Raw genomic sequence first — 18822 nt, 5'->3', positions numbered from 1 at the left:
ACCTCTGAGGCAGCCCAGGTGCCCCTCCTCTGCATCAAAGATGGATTGGCATCCCCTGCTCTCGGCAAGATAAGTGCCGGGCAAAGACCCAGAGAGTAGTTGGGAGTGGGCGCAAGTCTGTGCCTCGCCTGGAGGGATTTTTGCAATTAGTCCGGTGCAGGGGGTATCCTGTGACAGGTTATTTGGACGCATCAAAGGAAGGGCTTACTTTTTATCATGGGATTCCCGTGTGCAGGGCAGAGCAGTTCCGGTCTGTGTCACGTCCTTTGTCTCGTCCATGTTTTGTGTCCTTCATCTCTTAATTGTGTCACGTGGTGTGTGTGGTCACAGGTGTGGGGTGTCTCACTTGGGGTCAGCCTGGACCTGCTCTGCCCTGCTCTGTGGATCAGTGGGTAGATAGAATATTGCTCAGAGTCTCACATGAACATGTCAGTTCCCTTAGAGAGTGGAGCCGATGGCTGTCCAGTCTGTGAGCAGGATGGTCTTGCGATGCCCTGCTTGGGTGTATAGAATCCCGGCTAGGTAGAGTAGGAACCAGTGTCTAGGATGTAGAGGTTTTTGGCTTTCGTTGTGAGCAATCCCTAAATGTTTGAGAGCTGAGTGTTTGAGCATTTGCCCATTTCATTTGCAGGGTCGGTCTTGGGAGCAGCTGAAGAGAGAGGAGCCTTGTAGGTGAGTTGGGGAGGCAGCAGGAGGAGCAGGGATCCACTGCAGCTTTAGAGATGCCCTCTAATTTTGTCTCTCGCTCACTCAGGTATCCCAGAAAATGACAGCACGTTGTCCAAGTCTGGTCAGTGACACGAGGACCTGCCTCGGTGAGAGTGAGTAGCGGGATCCTGGGGGCTGGGGCCACGTGCCACACTACACAGATATGGTGTCTGGTTTTCTTTCTCGCAGTTGGCTCTTAGTAGTCTGACAATGGCAGGAACCTCTGAGGCAGCCCAGGTGCTCCTCCTCTGCATCAAAGCTGGATTGGCATCCCCTGCTCTCTGAAAGATAAGTGCAGGGCAAAGACCCAGAGAGGGGTTGGGAGTGGGTGCAAGTCTGTGCCTGGCCTGGAGGGATTTTTGCAATTATTCTGGTGCAGGGGTATCCTGTGACAGGTTATTTGGATGCACCAAAGAAAGGGCTTACTTTTTATCATTGGATTCCTGTGCGCAGGGCAGAGCGGTTCTGGTGTGTGTCACATCCTTTCTCTCGTGCGTGTTTTGTGTCACATGGTGTGTGTGGTCACAGGTGTGGGGTGTCTCACTTGGGGTCAGCCTGGACCTGCTCTGCCCTTCTCTGTGGATCAGTGGGTAGATGGAATATGGCTCGGAGTGTGACGTCAACATGTCAGTTCCCTTAGAGAGTGGAGCCGATGGCTGTCCAGTCTGTGAGCAGGATGGTCTTGCGATGCCCTGCTTGGGTGTATAGAGTCCCGACTGGGTAGAGTAGGAACCAGTGTCTAGGATGTAGAGGTTTTTGGCTTTCGTTGTGAGCAATCCCTAAATGTTTGAGAGCTGAGGGTTTGAGCATTTGCCCATTTCATTTGCAGGGTCGGTCTTGGGAGCAGCTGAAGAGAGAGGAGCCTTGTAGGTGAGTTGGGGAGGCAGCAGGAGGAGCGAGGATCCACTGCAGCTTTAGAAATGCCCTCTAATTTTGTCTCTTGCTCACTCAGGTATCCCAGAAGATGACAGCACGTTGTCCAACTGTGGTCAGAGCCAGCGACCCGAGGACCTGCCTCGGTGACAGTGAGTAGAGGGATCCTGGGGGCTGGGACCACGTGCCACACTACTCAGATATGGTGTCTGGTTTTCTTTCTCGCAGTTGACTCCGAGTAGTCTGATGATGGCAGGAACCTCTGAGGCAGCCCAGGTGCCCCTCCTCTGCATCAAAGATGGATTGGCATCCCCTGCTCTTGGCAAGATAAGTGTAGGGCAAAGACCCAGAGAGGGGTTGGGAGTGGGTGCAAGTCTGTGCCTCGCCTGGAGCGATTTTTGCAATTAGTCCGGTGCAGGGGGTATCCTGTGACAAGTTATTTGGACGCATCAAAGGAAGGGCTTACTTTTTATCATGGGATTCCCGTGTGCCGGGCAGAGCAGTTCCGGTCTGTGTCACGTCCTTTGTCTCGTCCATGTTTTGTGTCCTTCATCTCTTAATTGTCACGTGGTGTGTGTGGTCACAGGTGTGGGGTGTCTCACTTGGGGTCAGCCTGGAACTGCTCTGCCCTGCTCCGTGGATCAGTGGGTAGATGGAATATGGCTCGGAGTGTGACGTCAACATGTCAGTTCCCTTAGACAGTGGAGCCGATGGCTGTCCAGTCTGTGAGCAGGATGGTCTTGCGATGCCCTGCTTGGGTGTATAGAGTCCCGACTGGGTAGAGTAGGAACCAGTGTCTAGGGTTTAGAGGTTTTTGGCTTTCGTTGTGAGCAATCCCTAAATGTTTGAGAACTGAGTGTTTGAGCATTTGCCCATTTCATTTGCAGAGGCAGTCTTGGGAGCAGCTGAAGAGAGAGGAGCCTTGTAGGTGAGTTGGGGAGGCAGCAGGAGGAGCGGGGATCCACTGCAGCTTTCGAGATGCCTTCTAAGTTTGTGTCTCACTCACTCAGGTATCCCGGAACGTGACATCCACAGTGTCCGACTCCGCTCAGGACCTGGGTGCTGGTGAGTAGGGGGATCACTGTGGTTTGAACCCCATGCCACACAACTCACGTATTGCTTGTGGTTTTCTTTCTCGCAGTTGGCTCCTAGTAGTCTGACGATGGCAGGAACCTCTGCGCCAGCCCAGGTGCTCCTCCTCTGCATCAAAGCTGGATTGGCATCCCTGGCTCTCGGAAAGATAAGTGCAGGGCCAAGACCCAGGGAGTAGTTGGGAGTGGGTGCAAGTCTGTGCCTCGCCTGGAGGGATTTTTGCAATTAGTCCGGTGCAGGGGGTATCCTGTGACAGGTTATTTGGACGCATCAAAGGAAGGGCTTACTTTTTATCATGGGATTCCCGTGTGCAGGGCAGAGCAGTTCCGGTCTGTGTCACGTCCTTTGTCTCGTCCATGTTTTGTGTCCTTCATCTCTTAATTGTGTCACGTGGTGTGTGTGGTCACAGGTGTGGGGTGTCTCACTTGGGGTCAGCCTGGACCTGCTCTGCCCTGCTCTGTGGATCAGTGGGTAGTTGGAATATGGCTCGGAGTGTGACGTCAACATGTCAGTTCCCTTAGACAGTGGAGCCGATGGCTGTCCAGTCTGTGAGCAGGATGGTCTTGCAATGCCCTGCTTGGGTGTATAGAATCCTGGCTAGGTAGAGTAGGAACCAGTGTCTAGGGTTTAGAGGTTTTTGGCTTTCCTTGTGAGCAATCCCTAAATGTTTGAGAGCTGAGTGTTTGAGGTTTTGCCCATTTAATTTGCAGGGTCGGTCTTGGGAGCAGCTGAAGAGAGAGGAGCCTTGTAGGTGAGTTGGGGAGGCAGCAGGAGGAGCGGGGATCCACTGCAGCTTTCGAGATGCCTTCTAAGTTTGTGTCTCACTCACTCAGGTATCCCGGAACGTGACATCCACAGTGTCCCACTACGGTCAGGACCTGGGTGCTGGTGAGTAGGGGGATCACTGGGGTTTGAGCCCCATGCCACAGAACAGACGTAATTTGCACTTCTCCGGATTTCAATTTTTTTAGTCTTCTCTCCTTATTTTAATTTTTCTTAGGCTCTTCTCCTGATTTTACTTTTTTTAGGCTTAACTCCTGACTTTAATTCTCTTAGGCTCTTTTCCTGATTTTAATTTTTTTAGACTCTTTTCCTGATTGTAAGTTTTTTAGGGTCTTTTCCTGATTGTAATTTTTTTAGGCTCTTTTCCTGATTATATTTCTCTTAGGCTCTTCTCCTGATTTAAAGGATTTAGACTCTTCTTCTGATTTTAATTTTTTTAGGCTCTTCTCCTTCTTTTAATTTTCTTAGGCTTATCTCCTGGTTTTATTTCTCTTAGGCTTATCTCCTGATTTTAATTTTTTTTAGACTCTTCTCCTGATTATAATTTTTTTAGACTCTTCTCCTGATTGTGATTTTTTTAGGCTCTTTTCCTGATTTTAATTTTTTTAGGCTCTTTTCCTGATTTTAATTTTTTTAGGCTCTTTTCCTGATTTTATTTCTCTTAGGCTCTTCTCCTTCTTTTAATTTTCTTAGGCTTATCTCCGGGTTTTATTTCTCTTAGGCTTATCTCCTGATGTTAAGTTTTTTAGGCTCTTCTCCTTCTTTAAATTTTTTTGGACTCTTCTCCTGATTTTATTTCTCTTAGGCTCTTCTCCTGATTTTCTTTTTTTTAGGCTCTTCTCCTGATTTTCATTTTTTTAGGCTCTTCTCCTTCTTTTAATTTTCTAAGGCTTATCTCCTGGTTTTATTTCTCTTAGACTTATCTCCTGGTTTTAATTTTTTTAGACTCTTCTCCTGATTGTAATTTTTTTAGACTCTTCTCCTGATTTTGTTTCTCTTAAGCTCTTCTCCTGATTTTAATTTTTTTAGGCTCTTCTCCTGATTTTAATTTTTTTAGGCTCTTCTCCTGAATATAATTTTTTTAGGCTCTTCTCCTGATTTTAATTCTCTTAGGCTCTTCTCCTGATTTTTTTTTTTTTTTGCTCCACTCCTGATTTTAAATCTCTTAGGCTGTTCTCCTGATTTTAATTTTTTAGGCTCTACTCCTGATTTTAATTTTTTTATGGTCTTCTCCTGGTTTTATTTTTCTTAGGCTCTTCTCCTGATTTTAATTTTTTTTATGGTCTTCTCCTGATTTTATTTCTCTTAGGCTCTTCTCCTGATTTTAATTTTTTTAAGGTTCTTTTCCTGATTTTAATTTTTTAAGGGTCTTTTCCTGATTTTATTTCTCTTAGGCTCTTCTCCTGTTTTTAATTTCTTTAGGCTCTTCTCCTGATTTTAATTTTTAGACTCCTGATTTTAATTCTTTTAGGCTCTTCTGATTTTAATTTTATAGGCTCTCTTCCTGATTTTAATTTTTTTAGGCTCTTCTCCTGATTTCAATTTTTTTAGGCTCTTCTCCTGATTTTAATTTTTTTAGGCTCCTTTCCTTCTTTTAATTTTCTTAGGCTTATTTCCTGGTTTTATTTCTCTTAGACTTATCTCCTGGTTTTAATTTTTTTAGACTCTTCTCCTGATTGTAATTTTTTTACGCTCTCTTCCTGATTTTAATTTTTTTATGCTCTTTTCCTGATTTTATTTCTCTTAGGCTCTTCTCCTGATTTTATTTCTCTTAGGCTCTTCTCCTGATTTTCTTTTTTTTAGGCTCTTCTCCTGATTTTCATTTTTTTAGGCTCTTCTCCTTCTTTTAATTTTCTAAGGCTTATCTCCTGGTTTTATTTCTCTTAGACTTATCTCCTGGTTTTAATTTTTTTAGACTCTTCTCCTGATTTTGTTTCTCTTAGGCTCTTCTCCCGGTTTTTAATTTTTTTAGGCTCTTCTCCTGATTTTAATTTTTTTAGGCTCTTCTCCTGATTTTAATTTTTTTAGGCTCTTCTCCTGATTTTAATTTTTTAGGCTCTTCTCCTGATTTTAATTTTTTTAGGCTCTTCTCCTGATTTTAATTTTTTTAGGCTCTTCTCCTGATTTTAATTTTTTTAGGCTCTTCTCCTGATTTTATTTTTTATAGGCTCTTCTCCTGATTTTAATTCTCCTAGGCTGTTCTCCTGATTTTAATTCTTTTAGGTTCTTTTCCTGATTTTAATTCTCTTAGGCTGTTCTCCTGATTTTAATTTTTTTAGGCTCTTCTCCTGATTTCAATTTTTTTAGGCTCTTCTCCTGATTTTAATTTTTTTAGGCTCTTGTCCTGATTTTAATTTTTTTAGGCTCTTCTCCTGATTTAAATCTTCTTAGGCTCTTCTCCTGATTTTAATTGTTTTAGACTCTTCTCCTGCTTTTAATTGTTTTAGGCTCTTCTCCTGCTTTTAATTTTTGTAGGCTCTTCTCCTGCTTTTAATTTTTTTTAAGCTCTTCTCCTGATTTTAGTTTTTTTAGGCTCTTCTCCTGATTTTAATTTTCTTAGGCTTCTCTCCTGATTTTATTTCTCTTAGGCTCTTCTCCTGATTTTAATTTTTTTAGGTTCTTTTCCTGATTTTAATTTTTTAAGGCTCTTTTCCTGATTTTATTTCTCTTAGGCTCTTCTCCTGTTTTTAATTTCTTTAGGCTCTTCTCCTGATTTTAATTTTTAGACTCCTGATTTTAATTCTTTTAGGCTCTTCTGATTTTAATTTTATAGGCTCTACTCCTGATTTTAATTTTATAGGCTCTACTCCTGATTTTAATTTTTTTAGGCTCCTTTCCTTCTTTTAATTTTCTTAGGCTTATCTCCTGGTTTTAATTTTTTTAGACTCTTCTCCTGATTGTAATTTTTTTACGCTCTCTTCCTGATTTTAATTTTTTTATGCTCTTTTCCTGATTTCAATACTCTTAGGCTCTTCTCCTGATTTTATTTCTCTTAGGCTCTTCTCCTGATTTTATTTCTCTTAGGCTCTTCTCCTGATTTTCTTTTTTTTAGGCTCTTCTCCTGATTTTCATTTTTTTAGGCTCTTCTCCTGATTTTCATTTTTTTAGGCTCTTCTCCTGATTTTCATTTTTTTAGGCTCTTCTCGTGATGTTAATTGTTTTGGTTCTTTTCCTGATTTTAATTTTTTTAGGCTCTTCTCCTGATTTTAATTTTTTTAGGCTCTTCTCCTGATTTTAATTTTCTTAGGCTCTTCTCCTGATTTTATTTCTCTTAGGCTCTTCTCCTGATTTTATTTCTTTTAGGCTCTTCTCCTGATTTTATTTCTCTCTTAGGCTCTTTTCCTGATTTTATTTCTCTTAGGCTCTTTTCCTGATTTAAAGTTTTTTAGGCTCTTCTCCTTCTTTTAATTTTCTAAGGCTTATCTCCTGGTTTTATTTCTCTTAGACTTATCTCCTGGTTTTAATTTTTTTAGACTCTTCTCCTGATTGTAATTTTTTTAGACTCTTCTCCTGATTTTAATTCTCTTAGTCTCTTCTCCTGATTTTAATTCTCTTAGGCTCTTCTCCTGCGTTTAATTCTCTTAGGCTCTTCTCCTGATTTTAATTTTTTTAGGCTCTTCTCGTGATGTTAATTGTTTTGGTTCTTTTCCTGATTTTAATTTTTTTAGGCTCTTCTCCTGATTTTAATTTTCTTAGGCTCTTCTCCTGATTTTAATTTTCTTAGGCTCTTCTCCTGATTTTAATTTTCTTAGGCTCTTCTCCTGATTTTAATTTTCTTAGGCTCTTCTCCTGATTTTAATTTTCTTAGGCTCTTCTCCTGATTTTAATTTTCTTAGGCTCTTGTCCTGATTTTATTTCTCTTAGGCTCTTCTCCTGATTTTAATTCTGTTAGGCTCTTCTCCTTCTTTAAATTTTTTTTGACTCTTCTCCTGATTTTAATTCTCTTAGGCTCTTCTCCTGATTTTTTTTTTTTTTGCTCCACTCCTGATTTTAAGTCTCTTAGGCTGTTCTCCTGATTTTAATTTTTTAGGCTCTACTCCTGATTTTAATTTTTTTTATGGTCTTCTCCTGATTTTATTTCTCTTAGGCTCTTCTCCTGATTTTAATTTTTTAGACTCTTCTCCTGATTTTATTTTTTTTTTAGACTCTTCTCCTGATTTTAATTTTCTTAGGCTCTTCTCCTGATTTTAATTCTTTTAGGTTCTTTTCCTGATTTTAATTCTCTTAGGCTCTTCTCCTGATTTTAATTCTTTTAGGTTCTTTTCCTGATTTTAATTCTCTTAGGCTGTTCTCCTGTTTTTAATTTTTTTAGGCTCTTCTCCTGATTTCAATTTTTTTAGGCTCTTCTCCTGATTTTAATTGTTTTAGACTCTTCTCCTGCTTTTAATTGTTTTAGGCTCTTCTCCTGCTTTTAATTTTTGTAGGCTCCTCTCCTGCTTTTAATTTTTTTTAAGCTCTTCTCCTGATTTTAGTTTTTTTAGGCTCTTCTCCTGATTTTAATTTTCTTAGGCTCCTCTCCTGATTTTATTTCTCTTAGGCTCTTCTCCTGTTTTTAATTTCTTTAGGCTCTTCTCCTGATTTTAATTTTTAGACTCCTGATTTTAATTCTTTTAGGCTCTTCTGATTTTAATTTTATAGGCTCTCTTCCTGATTTTAATTTTTTTAGGCTCTTCCCCTGATTTTTATTTTTTTAGGCTCTTCTCCTGATTTTAATTTTTTTAGGCTCCTTTCCTTCTTTTAATTTTTTTAGGCTTATCTCCTGGTTTTATTTCTCTTAGACTTATCTCCTGGTTTTAATTTTTTTAGACTCTTCTCCTGATTGTAATTTTTTTACGCTCTCTTCCTGATTTTAATTTTTTTATGCTCTTTTCCTGATTTCAATACTCTTAGGCTCTTCTCCTGATTTTATTTCTCTTAGGCTCTTCTCCTGATTTTATTTCTCTTAGGCTCTTCTCCTGATTTTATTTCTCTTAGGCTCTTCTCCTAATTTTATTTCTCTTAGGCTCTTCTCCTGATTTTATTTCTCTTAGGCTCTTCTACTGATTTTCATTTTTTTAGGCTCTTCTCCTGATTTTCATTTTTTTAGGCTCTTCTCCTTCTTTTAATTTTCTAAGGCTTATCTCCTGGTTTTAATTTTTTTAGACTCTTCTCCTGATTGTAATTTTTTTAGACTCTTCTCCTGATTTTGTTTCCCTTAGGCTCTTCTCCTGATTTTCATTTTTTTAGGCTCTTCTCCTGATTTTAATTCTTTTAGGTTCTTTTCCTGATTTTAATTTTTTTAGGCTCTTATCCTGATTTCAATTTTTTTAGGCTCTTGTCCTGATTTTAATTTTCTTAGGCTCTTGTCCTGATTTTAATTTTCTTAGGCTCTTCTCCTGATTTTAATTGTTTTAGACTCTTCTCCTGCTTTTAATTTTTGTAGGCTCCTCTCCTGCTTTTAATTTTTGTTAAGCTCTTCTCCTGATTTTAATTTTTTTAGGCTCTTCTCCTGATTTTAATTTTCTTAGGCTCCTCTCCTGATTTTATTTCTCTTAGGCTCTTTTCCTGATTTTAATTTTTTTAGGTTCTTTTCCTGATTTTAATTTTTTAAGGCTCTTTTCCTGATTTTATTTCTCTTAGGCTCTTCTCCTGTTTTTAATTTCTTTAGGCTCTTCTCCTGATTTTAATTTTTAGACTCCTGATTTTAATTCTTTTAGGCTCTTCTGATTTTAATTTTATAGGCTCTACTCCTGATTTTAATTTTTTTAGGCTCCTTTCCTTCTTTTAATTTTCTTAGGCTTATCTCCTGGTTTTATTTCTCTTAGACTTATCTCCTGGTTTTAATTTTTTTAGACTCTTCTCCTGATTGTAATTTTTTTACGCTCTCTTCCTGATTTTAATTTTTTTATGCTCTTTTCCTGATTTCAATACTCTTAGGCTCTTTTCCTGATTTCAATACTCTTAGGCTCTTCTCCTGATTTTATTTCTCTTAGGCTCTTCTCCTGATTTTATTTCTCTTAGGCTCTTCCCCTGATTTTATTTCTCTTAGGCTCTTCCCCTGATTTTATTTCTCTTAGGCTCTTCTCCTGATTTTATTTCTCTTAGGCTCTTCTCCTGATTTTCATTTTTTTAGGCTCTTCTCCTGATTTTCATTTTTTTAGGCTCTTCTCCTGATTTAAAGTTTTTAGGCTCTTCTCCTGATTTTCATTTTTTTAGGCTCTTCTCCTTCTCTTAATTTTCTAAGGCTTATCTCCTGGTTTTATTTCTCTTAGACTTATCTCCTGGTTTTAATTTTTTTAGACTCTTTTCCTGATTGTAATTTTTTTAGGCTCTTTTCCTGATTTTAATTTTTTTGGGCTCTTTTCCTGATTTTATTTCTCTTAGGCTCTTCTCCTTCTTTTAATTTTCTTAGGCTTATCTCCTGGTTTTATTTCTCTTAGGCTTATCTCCTGATTTTAAGTTTTTTAGGCTCTTCTCCTGATTTTAATTTTTTTATGGTCTTCTCCTGATTTTAATTTTCTTAGGCTCTTCTCCTGATTTTATTTCTCTTAGGCTCTTCTCCTGATTTTATTTCTCTTAGGCTCTTCTCCTGATTTTAATTCTGTTAGGCTCTTCTCCTTCTTTAAATTTTTTTTGACTCTTCTCCTGATTTTAATTCTCTTAGGCTCTTCTCCTGATTTTTTTTTTTTATGCTCCACTCCTGATTTTAAGTCTCTTAGGCTCTTCTCCTGATTTTAATTTTTTTAGGCTCTTCTCCTGATTTTAATTTTTTTTAAGCTCTTCTCCTGAGTTTAGTTTTTTTAGGCTTAACTGCTGATTTTAATTTTTTTTGGCTGTTTTCCTGATTTTAATTTTCTTTGGCTCTTCTCCTGATTTTATTTACTCTTAGGCTTATCTCCCAATTTTAATTTTTTAGACTCTTCTCCTGATTTTAATTTTTTTAGGCTCTTCTCCTGATTTTAATTTTTTTATGGTCTTCTCCTGATTTTATTTCTCTTAGGCTCTTCTCCTGATTTTAATTTTTTTAGGCTCTTCTCCTGATTTTAATTTTTTTAGGCTCTTCTCCTGATTTTAATTTTTTTAGGCTCTTCTCCTGATTTTAATTTTTTTAGGCTCTTCTCCTGATTTTAATTTTTTTAGGCTCTTCTCCTGATTTTATTTTTTTTAGGCTCTTCTCCTGATTTTAATTCTTTTAGGCTCTTCTCCTGATTTTATTTTTTATAGGCTCTTCTCCTGATTTTAATTTTTTTATGCTCCTCTCCTGATTTTAATTTTCTTAGGCTCTTCTCCTGATTTTAATTCTCTTAGGCTGTTCTCCTGATTTTAATTCTTTTAGGTTCTTTTCCTGATTTTAATTCTCTTAGGCTGTTCTCCTGATTTCAATTTTTTTACGCTCTTCTCCTGCTTCTAATTGTTTTAGGCTCTTCTCCTGCTTTTAATTGTTTTAGGCTCTTCTCCTGCTTTTAATTTTTTTAGACTCTTTTCCTGCTTTTAATTGTTTTAGGCTCTTCTCCTGATTTTCATTTTTTTAGGCTCTTCTCCTGATTTTCATTTTTTTAGGCTCTTCTCCTGATTTTCATTTTTTTAGGCTCTTCTCCTGATTTTCATTTTTTTAGGCTCTTCTCCTGATTTTCATTTTTTTAGGCTCTTCTCCTGATTTTCATTTTCTTAGGCTTATCTCCTGGTTTTATTTCTCTTAGGCTTATCTCCTGGTTTTAATTTTTTTAGGCTCTTCTCCTGATTGTAATTTTTTTAGACTCTTCTCCTGATTTCAATTTTCTTAGGCTCTTTTCCTGATTTTAATTTTTTTGGGCTCTTTTCCTGATTTTATTTCTCTTAGGCTCTTCTCCTGATTTAAAGTTTTTTAGACTCTTCTCCTGCTTTTTTTTCTCTTAGGCTTATCTCCTGGTTTTAATTTTTTTAGACTCTTCTCCTGATTTTGTTTCTCTTAGGCTCTTCTCCTGATTTTAATTTTTTTAGGCTCTTCTCCTGATTTTAATTCTGTTAGGCTCTTCTCCTTCTTTAAATTTTTTTGGACTCTTCTCTTGATTGTAATTCTCTTAGGCTCTTCTCCTGATTTTGATTTTCTTAGGTTCTTCTCCTGATATTTTTCTTTTTTATGCTCCTCTCCTGATTTTAATTTTCTAAGGTTCTTCTCCTGATTTTAATTCTCTTAGGCTCTTCTCCTGTTTTTTTTTTTTTTATGCTCCACTCCTGATTTTAAGTCTCTTAGGCTGTTCTCCTGTTTTTAATTTTTTTAGGCTCTTCTCCTGATTTTATTTTTAAGCTCTTCTCCTGAGTGTAGTTTTTTTAGGCTTAACTGCTGATTTTATTTTTTTTTTGGCTCTTTTCCTGATTTTATTTCTCTTAGGCTCTTCTCCTTCTTTTAATTTTCTAAGGCTTATCTCCTGGTTTTATTTCTCTTAGGCTTATCTCCTGATTTTTTTTTTATGCTCCACTCCTGATTTTAAGTCTCTTAGGCTGTTCTCCTGATTTTGATTTTTTTAGGCTCTTCTCCTGAGTTTAGTTTTTTTAGGCTTAACTGCTGATTTTATTTTTTTTAGGCTCTTCTCCTGATTTTAATTTTCTTAGGCTCTTCTCCTGATTTTATTTCTCTTAGGCTCTTCTCCTGATTTTATTTCTCTTAGGCTCTTCCCCTGATTTTTTTTTTATGCTCCACTCCTGATTTTAAGTCTCTTAGGCTGTTCTCCTGATTTTGATTTTTTTAGGCTCTTCTCCTGAGTTTAGTTTTTTTAGGCTTAACTGCTGATTTTATTTTTTTTAGGCTCTTTTCCTGATTTTAATTTTCTTTGGCTCTTCTCCTGATTTTATTTACTCTTAGGCTTATCTCCTAATTTTAATTTTTTAGACTCTTCTCCTGATTTTAATTTTTTTAGACTCTTTTCCTGATTTTAATTTTCTTTTGCTCTTCTCCTGATTTTATTTACTCTTAGGCTTATCTCCTAATTTTAATTTTTTAGACTCTTCTCCTGATTTTAATTTTTTTAGGCTCTTCTCCTGATTTTATTTTTTTTAGGCTCTTCTCCTGATTTTAATTTTTTTATGGTCTTCTCCTGATTTTATTTCTCTTAGGCTCTTCTCCTGATTTTAATTTTTTAGACTCTTCTCCTGATTTTAGTTTTTTTTAGACTCTTCTCCTGATTTTAATTCTTTTAGGCTCTTCTCCTGATTTTATTTTTTTAGGCTCTTCTCCTGATTTTAATTTTTTTATGCTCCTCTCCTGATTTTAATTCTCTTAGGCTCTTCTCCTGATTTTAATTTTTTTAGGTTCTTTTCCTGATTTTAATTCTTTTAGGTTCTTTTCCTGATTTTAATTCTCTTAGGCTGTTCTCCTGATTTTAATTCTCTTAGGCTCTTCTCCTAATTTTAATTTTTTAGACTCTTCTCCTGATTTTAATTTTTTTAGGCTCTTCTCCTGATTTTATTTTTTTTAGGCTCTTCTCCTGATTTTAATTTTTTTATGGTCTTCTCCTGATTTTATTTCTCTTAGGCTCTTCTTTTGATTTTATTTTTTTTAGACTCTTCTCCTGATTGTAATTCTTTTAGGCTCTTCTCCTGATTTTATTTTTTATAGGCTCTTCTCCTGATTTTAATTTTTTTATGCTCCTCTCCTGATTTTAATTCTCTTAGGCTTATCTCCTGATTTTAATTCTCTTAGGCTGTTCTCCTGATTTTCATTCTTTTAGGTTCTGTTCCTGATTTTAATTCTTATAGGCTGTTCTCCTGATTTTAATTTTTTTAGGCTCTTCTCCTGATTTCAATTTTTTTAGGCTCTTGTCCTGATTTTAATTCTCTTAGGCTCTTGTCCTGATTTTAATTTTCTTAGGCTTTTCTCCTGATTTTAGTTTTCTTAGGCTCTTCTCCTGCTTTTAATTTTTGTAGGCTCCTCTCCTGATTTTAATTTTCTTAGGCTCTTCTCCTGATTTTAATTGTTTTAGGCTCTTCTCCCGATTTTAATTTTTTTAAGCTCTTCTCCTGATTTTAATTTTTTTTATGGTCTTCTCCTGATTTTAATTGTTTTAGGCTCTTTTCCTGATTTTAATACTCTTAGGCTCTTCTCCTGATTTTATTTCTCTTAGGCTCTTATCCTGATTTTAATTTTCATGCAATTACACTAGTAAATTTTCAAGCCACTAAGTAATTACAAGCCAATTGTCTGATTTTTGTTAAAAACTACACCAATAAATATTGTTATGAAAGAAAAATATCTAGTAAGTAAAAAACGGCATAGCAACAGTGCAACCTAGGATTTGCACATGTATTTCACATGAAATACTGCCACCTGCCGCCGGAAAATGGGAACTACATTAAAAAAATTGATAACTGCGCCACCTGCTGACAGAAAACAGGAACTGCTTTAAAAAAAAATTCATAACAGCGCCACCTGCTGACAGAAAACAGGAACTGCATTTAAAGATATTTCTAACAGTGCCACCTGCCGGGAAAAAACTGCAATTGCAACTGAAAATTAATCGAACTGCTGCCACCTTGTGGACAATCATAGAATTGCACTTAAAATTTATGTATTTTTATTAATTTTTAATAAAAATTAAAAACCATCCAAATAACACCACATGCACTTCTCACAACACAAAGACAACCACCCACAAAACCCCCACCAACCCTAGGCCTACACCTATCCCAAATCCTAACCCTAGCCCTACCTGTAAGTTAAACCCTAGCCAAAACCCCAGACCTTCCCCGAGGGGAAGGACTATGCCTAGCCTTATAAATAATCCAAAGCCTTATCCTACCCCTACACCTGTCCCTAACCCTACACCTAAACTTAGCCTAAACCCCAACCCTACACATAATCCTAGGCCAACCCAAACCCTAAGTCAACACCTAACCCTAACCATAACCATCACCCCAACCCTAGGCCTAACCCACAACCTAACCCGAACACTACACCTAACCCTAAGCCAAACCTTAAGCCTAACTCTAACCCTAAACCTGGACCTAGGCCTAGAGGGAGGGTTACACTCAGCATTATGCTTACAGTTAGATTTAGGGTTAGGGTTTACAGTTATACTACACCTAAACCTACCCCTAAACATTAGGTTAGGGTTAGGGGTACAGTTAGGTTTAGGGGTAGGTTTAGGTGTAGCATTAGGGTTGGAGGGTGACAGTCGGGTTTAGGGGTTGGTTAAGTTGTGGCATTAGGGTTCAGGGGTACAGTCGGGTTTAGGGATAGGTTTAGGTGTAGCATTAGGGGTCGGGGGTACATTCGAGTTTAGGGGTAGGGTTCGGTCTGGCGTTAGGGTTCGGGGGTACAGTCGGGTTTAGGGGTACGGTTCGGTGTGGCATTAGGGTTCGGGGGTACAGTCGAGTTTAGGGGTAGGTTAAGGTGTGGCGTTAGGGTTCGGGGGTACAGTCCTGTCTAGGGGTAGGGTTAGGTGTGGCGTTAGGGTTCGGGGGTACAGTCGCGTCTAGGGGTAGGGTTTGGTCTGGCGTTAGGTTCGGGGGTACAGTCGCGTCTAGGGGTAGGGTTCGGTCTGGCGTTAGGGTTGGTGGGTACAGTCGCGTCTAGTGGTAGGGTTCGGTGTGGCGTTAGGGTTCGGGGGTACAGTCGCGTCTAGGGGTAGGGTTAGGTGTGGCGTTAGGGTTCGGGGGTACAGTCGCGTCTAGGGGTAGGGCTAGGTGTGGCGTTAGGGTTCGGGGGTACAGTCGCGTCTAGGGGTAGGGTTCGGTGTGGCGTTAGGGTTCGGGGGTACAGTCGCGTCTAGGGGTAAAGTTAGGTCTGGCGTTAGGGTTCGGGGGTACAGTCACGTCTAGGGGTAGGGTTCAGTGTGGCGTTAGGGTTCGGGGGTACAGTCGCATCTAGGGGTAGGGTTCGGTCTGGCGTTAGGGTTTGGGGGTACAGTCCTGTTTAGGGGTAGGGTTCGTTCTGGCGTTAGTGTTCGGGGGTACAGTCGCGTCTAGGCGTAGGGTTCGGTCTGGCGTTAGGGTTCGGGGGTACAGTCGCGTCTAGGGGTAGGGTTCGGTGTGGCGTTAGGGTTCGGGGGTACAGTCGCGTCTAGGGGTAGGGTTAGGTGTGGCGTTAGGGTTCGGGGGTACAGTCGCGTCTAGGGGTAGGGTTCGGTGTGGCGTTAGGGTTCGGGGTACAGTCGCGTCTAGGGGTAGGGTTCGTTCTGGCGTTAGGGTTCTGGGGTACAGTCGCGTCTAGGGGTAGGGTTAGGTCTGGCGTTAGGTTCGGGGGTACAGTCGCGTCTAGGGGTAGGGTTCGGTGTGGCGTTAGGGTGCGGGGGTACAGTCGCGTCTGCGGGTAGGGTTCGGTCTGACGTTAGGGTTCGGGGGTACAGTCGCGTCTAGGGGTAGGGTTCGGTGTGGCGTTAGGGTTCGGGGGTACAGTCGCGTCTAGGGGTAGGGTTTGGTGTGGCGTTCGGGTTCGGCGGTACAGTCGCGTCTAGGGGTAGGGTTCGTTCTGGCGTTAGGGTTCGGGGGTACAGTCGCGTCTAGGGGTAGGGTTCGGTGTGGCGTTAGGGTTCGGGGGTACAGTCGCGTCTAGGGGTAGGGTTCGGTGTGGCGTTAGGGTTCGGGGGTACAGTCGCGTCTAGGGGTAGGGTTCGGTCTGGCGTTAGGGTTCTGGGGTACAGTCGCGTCTAGGGGTAGGGTTCGGTGTGGCGTTAGGGTTCGGGGGTACAGTCGCGTCTAGGGGTAGGGCTAGGTGTGGCGTTAGGGTTCGGGGGTACAGTCGCGTCTCGGGGTAAAGTTAGGTCTGGCGTTAGGGTTTGGGGGTACAGTCGCGTCTAGGGGTAAAGTTAGGTCTGGCGTTAGGGTTCGGGGGTACAGTCGCGTCTAGGGGTAGGGTTCGGTCTGGCGTTAGGGTTCGGGGGTACAGTCGCGTCTAGGGGTAGGGTTCGTTCTGGTGTTAGGTTTCGGGGGTACAGTCGCGTCTAGGGGTAGGGTTCGGTCTGACGTTAGGGTTTGGGGGTACAGTCCCGTTTAGGGGTCGGGTTCGGTGTGGCGTTAGAGTTCGGGGGTACAGTCGCGTCTGGGGGTAGGGCCCGGTGTGGCGTTAGGGTTCGGGGGTACAGTCGCGTCTAGGGGTAGGGTTAGGTCTGGCGTTAGGTTCGGGGGTACAGTCGCGTCTAGGGGTAGGGTTCGGTGTGGCGTTAGGGTTCGGGGATACAGTCGCGTCTGCGGGTAGGGTTCGGTCTGACGTTAGGGTTCGGGGGTACAGTCGCGTCTAGGGGTAGGGTGCGGTGTGGCGTTAGGGTTCGGGGGTACAGTCGCGTCTAGGGGTAGGGTTCGGTGTGGCGTTAGGGTTCGGGGGTACAGTCGCGTCTAGAGGTAGGGTTCGGTGTGGCGTTAGGGTTCGGGGGTACAGTCGCGTCTAGGGGTAGGGTTCGGTGTGGCGTTAGGGTTCTGGGGTACAGTCGCGTCTAGGGGTAGGGTTCGGTGTGGCGTTAGGGTTCAGGGGTACAGTCGCGTCTAGGGGTAGGGTTCGGTCTGGCGTTAGGGTTCGGGGGTGCGGTCGCGTCTAGGGGTAGGGTTCGGTGTGGCGTTAGGGTTCTGGGGTACGGTCGCGTCTAGGGGTAGGGTTCGGTGTGGCGTTAGGGTTCGGGGGTACAGTCGCGTCTAGGGGTAGGGCTACGTGTGGCGTTAGGGTTCGGGGGTACAGTCGCGTCTAGGGGTAAAGTTAGGTCTGGCGTTAGGGTTCGGGGTACAGTCGCCTCTAGGGGTAGGGTTAGGTGTGGCGTTAGGGTTCAAGGGCACGGTCGCGTCTAGGGGTAGGGTTCGGTGTGGCGTTAGGGTTCGGGGGCACGGTCGCGTCAAGGGGTAGGGTTAGGTCTGGCGTTAGGGTTCGTGGGTACGGTCGCGTCTAGGGGTAGGGTTCGGTCTGGCGTTAGGGTTCGGGGGCACGGTCACGTCTAGGGGTAGGGTTCGGTGTGGCGTTAGTGTTCGGGGGTACGGTCGCGTCTAGGGGTAGGGTTCGGTGTGGCGTTAGGGTTTGGGGGTACAGTCGCGTCTTGGGGTGGAGTTCGGTGTGGCGTTAGGGTTCGGGGGTACGGTCGCGTCTAGGGGTAGGGTTCGGTGTGGCGTTAGGGTTCGGGGTACAGTCGTGTCGAGGGGTAGGGTTCGGTGTGGCGTTAGGGTTCGGGGACACGGTCGCGTCTAGGGGTAGGGTTCGGTGTGGCGTTAGGGTTCGGGGGTACAGTCGCGTCTAGGGGTAGGGTTCGGTGGTACAGTCGCGTCTAGGGGTCGGGTTTGGTGTGGCGTTAGGGTTCTGGGGTACAGTCGCGTCTAGGGGTCGGGTTCGGTGTGGCGTTAGGGTTCGGGGGCGCAGTCGCGTCTAGGGGTAGGATTCGGTGTGGCGTTAGGGTTCGGGGGCGCAGTCACGTCTAGGGGTAGGGTTAGGTCTGGCGTTAGGGTTCGGGGGTGCAGTCGCGTCTAGGGTTAGGATTCGGTGTGGCGTTAGGGTTCGGGGGCGCAGTCGCGTCTAGGGGTAGGGTTCGGTGTGGCGTGTGGGTTCGGGGGCGCAGTCGCGTCTAGGGGTAGGGTTCGGTCTGGCGTTAGGGTTCGTGGGTGCAGTTGCGTCTAGGGGTAGGGTTCGGTGTGGCGTTAGGGTTCGGGGGCGCAGTCGCGTCTAGGGGTAGGGTTCGGTGTGGCGTTAGGGTTCGGGGGCGCAGTCGCGTCTAGGGGTAAGGTTAGCTGTGGCGTTAGGGTTCGGGGGCGTAGTCGCGTCTAGGGGTAGGGTTAGGTGTGGCGTTAGGGTTCGGGGGTACAGTCGCGTCTAGGGGGTCTGGCGTTAGGGTTCGGGGGCGCAGTCGCGTCTAGGGGTAGGGTTCGGTCTGGCGTTAGGGTTCGTGGGCACAGTCGCGTCTAGGGGTAGGATTCGGTGTGGCGTTAGGGTTCGGGGGCGCAGTCACGTCTAGGGCTAGGGTTAGGTCTGGCGTTAGGGTTCGGGGGCGCAGTCGCGTCTAGGGGTAGGGTTAGGTCTGGCGTTAGGGTTCGGGGGCGCAGTCGCGTCTAGGGGTAGGGTTCGGTGTGGCGTTAGGGTTCGGGGGCACAGTCGCGTCTAGGGGTAGGGTTAGGTGTGGCGTTAGGGTTCGGGGGCGCAGTCGCGTCTAGGGGTAGGGTTCGGTGTGGCGTGAGGGTTCGGGGGCGCAGTCGCGTCTAGGGGTAGGGTTCGGTGTGGCGTTAGGGTTCGGGGGCGCAGTCGCGTCTAGGGGTAGGGTTCGTTCTGGCGTTAGGGTTCGGGGGTGCAGTCGCGTCTAGGGGTAGGGTTCGGTGTGGCGTTAGGGTTCGGGGGCGCAGTCGCGTCTAGGGGTAGGGTTAGCTGTAGCGTTAGGGTTCGGGGGCGCAGTCGGGTCTAGGGGTAGGGTTCGGTCTGGCGTTAGGGTTCGAGGGCGCAGTCGCGTC

This window comes from Pseudopipra pipra, unplaced genomic scaffold (genome assembly GCF_036250125.1).
Source record: "Pseudopipra pipra isolate bDixPip1 unplaced genomic scaffold, bDixPip1.hap1 HAP1_SCAFFOLD_126, whole genome shotgun sequence".
Taxonomy (NCBI): domain Eukaryota; kingdom Metazoa; phylum Chordata; class Aves; order Passeriformes; family Pipridae; genus Pseudopipra; species Pseudopipra pipra.
The sequence above is the reverse complement of the archived record's forward strand: the minus strand, read 5'-3'. Positions refer to the sequence as shown.